The sequence below is a fragment of the Etheostoma spectabile genome, chromosome 9 (genome assembly GCF_008692095.1).
Source record: "Etheostoma spectabile isolate EspeVRDwgs_2016 chromosome 9, UIUC_Espe_1.0, whole genome shotgun sequence".
Classification (NCBI taxonomy): Eukaryota; Metazoa; Chordata; class Actinopteri; order Perciformes; family Percidae; genus Etheostoma; species Etheostoma spectabile.
In genome coordinates this window covers 30,009,508-30,012,151 of record NC_045741.1, presented here as the reverse complement: position 1 = coordinate 30,012,151, position 2,644 = coordinate 30,009,508, and positions in this window count along the sequence as shown.

The following is a 2,644-nucleotide window of genomic DNA, read 5'->3' as shown; positions in this document are numbered from 1 at the left end:
GTGTGTGTGTGTGTGTGTGTGTGTGTGTGTGTGTTTGTGTGGCGCTCGCACATGACCCGGAGTGTGAGAGCCAGGAAAGCCAGACTGGTTTCATTATGCTCCGAACTAGCCCATTATGGTTTGGGAAAATAATCCAAACTCTAAACAGTTGCTATGGCAACGGCATGTCACCTCACTTTTTTTCGACTCCCCCCCTCGCTCTCGATCTCTCGTCCAATTTCGAACTCGCTCTTTATCTTTGCAGCCTTCACCCATTCTTTGCCCCCTCCTCCTCTGCTCTCCCCACCACATCACACTCAACACGCAGAGAAGGGCAAACTGCCACGCACGCACTGGCACTCACACACACACACACACACACACACACACACACAAACGTGGCACTCGCTCTCTCTTACTCCAGCGGTGTTGTTCACAGCCACTGCCCTCTCACACTGACTGCCCTCTGCTTAAAGAAAAATAAACTAGTGGAAAAGAACAGAAAAAGAAAACAGCACCAGAGGTCTGGAGTTGTAGAGTCTCTATCATATTACCTTTCGGCTTTAGCTTATGGCCCATCCAAGTCCTTTCTCAGGCAATATTTACGCTTTAACCCTTTAATTTACTAACTTTTGCGCTCAGAGCCAGATGACATCTATCTTACCAAATGCTCAAATGTTTCCAATGATTCAAAGTACACTCAACAGACTTTTGACTACTGGATTTCTGCTCCATTAAACAGTGCAGGCACTTTTTGCCTTTAACCTCGCCTTCCAGGCAGCTAACCCTAACCCTAAATGTGACCATTGTTGCACAGCCTGGAAGGAGATGCTGGGGGCAAAAAACACAAATGGAAGGCTACAGCCAGCAGCTGGTTAGCTTAGCTAGGCATACAAACTAGAAACAGGGTGAAACATCTGGTCTGTCTTGCGCCTACCAGCACCTTTAAAGCTCACTAATTAACACGTTGAATCCCATTTGTTTAATCTGTACAAGAAGACTATTTTTTTTTCACAGGGGGTAGTGAGCTGGACAATTTCTAGCATTGTTGCAGTGACTTCTTTGAGTCAAAAACCCATGTTTCCCCATTTCCGGTCTTTATGCTAAGCTAAGCTAATGTCTGCTGGCTGTAGCTGATCGCCTGCTTGCTCTGTGTATGACGGACGGTCGAAAGAGTAGATCTGAGCACAAAAAGTTAGCAAATTAAAGGGTTAAAGTGTCAATATCGCCTGAGAATGCTGAGAGTGTGGCTTTAGGAACCTAAAACACACACACATGCTGAAAAGATTATTAATGACTCAAAGTGGTCTAGTAGTGCCGCGCTTTGGGGCAGGTCTGGGGCTCTGGGATCCTCATTGGCTTGTGTTTGATGTTTCCTCTTAATGGCAAAGTCCCATGCGTTATGATCGCACAAATACACATTCAAAGGCACACTTCCATTTATTATGTGTACAGCCAATTGCCTTGTCGGCATGATAAAGCTCTTGGCGCTCTACTGGGGTTGTTTTAAAGCCCAGACACCCTTAGCCATTACTCAGGTGATATGCCAGCGGCTGGTGATCAATGTGTCTCTAATAGAGAGAACAGGGGGGGAGCAAAAAGCGAGAGAAAGACAGCCGTATTGATAGAAAAAGATAAAGATAAGTACAAAGAGTGATTGCACTTTTACCTTCTCATCCATCACCCTGTTCATGGAGCACTAACTGGCCCTAACTGGCTCTGCAATAATAGCCTGTCTGGATGCTGTATTTACGAGGTGCCATCAAAACAATGGCATTTATCTAGGCACTCGGATCATACACTTTCATCACTTTTATCATGATGTCTTTGCGTCTGTGTGCAGGTCTGTGTGTGTTGAAAGACTCGTTGACCCGTGCTTTAGCAGGAGTGAGGAAAGCTCAAGGGTGGGTGTTGAATGCGAGGCGGTTAATGTTGCTTAAAGTTCAGCCAAATCCTGAGGTCAGCATGCATGTTTATGTGTCTCTGCCTGACCTTCAATCTGTTCATCTGGCTCACTGCAAAGAGAGGAGTTCAGGCAGTGTTTTGTCTGTGCATGGGAAAGAAAAGCCGAAGAAGAAAAAAACTTTGATAAGCGGGGTTGAGTGAGACGGGGGAGGTGTGTGTGTGTGTGAGAGCGAAATGTGGAGAGTGGGGAATGGGGAGAGCGAGAGTGCCAGGCAATGTGGGAGGGAGAGAAAGAGAGGGCGCGTCTGGAAAGCATCAAGCCATAGCTCGGCATATGTGCGAGCACATGTGCATGTGTGTGTTTTGTAGCTCCTCTGGTCTCTGGCTTGTTAACCCGCAGGTCACAAGCAGCTTCGATGCCTGGCACAGACCATGGGAATAATTACCTCTTCCAGAGCAAGCAAATGCTCATGAATAAACACACGAACACAGAAACATAGATACTGAGTGTGTGTTCATGGCATGGTGTCTATGCTGCTCCCTCTCCGCATGCGTCAAAAGTCTGCAACATCTTCGAAGAAGAGTTTGATCATTTGGGAAATAGGCCCATTCGCTTTCTGTTGTCTTAGGACAGAGCCAGGCTAGCTGTCTCCCAGACTGTATGCTAAGCTAAGCTAACCAGCTGCTACGGTGATAATGTCTTCTTCTGTCCTCTATGATCAGAAGTATTAGTGTGTGTGCGGGAGAGAGAGAGAGAGAG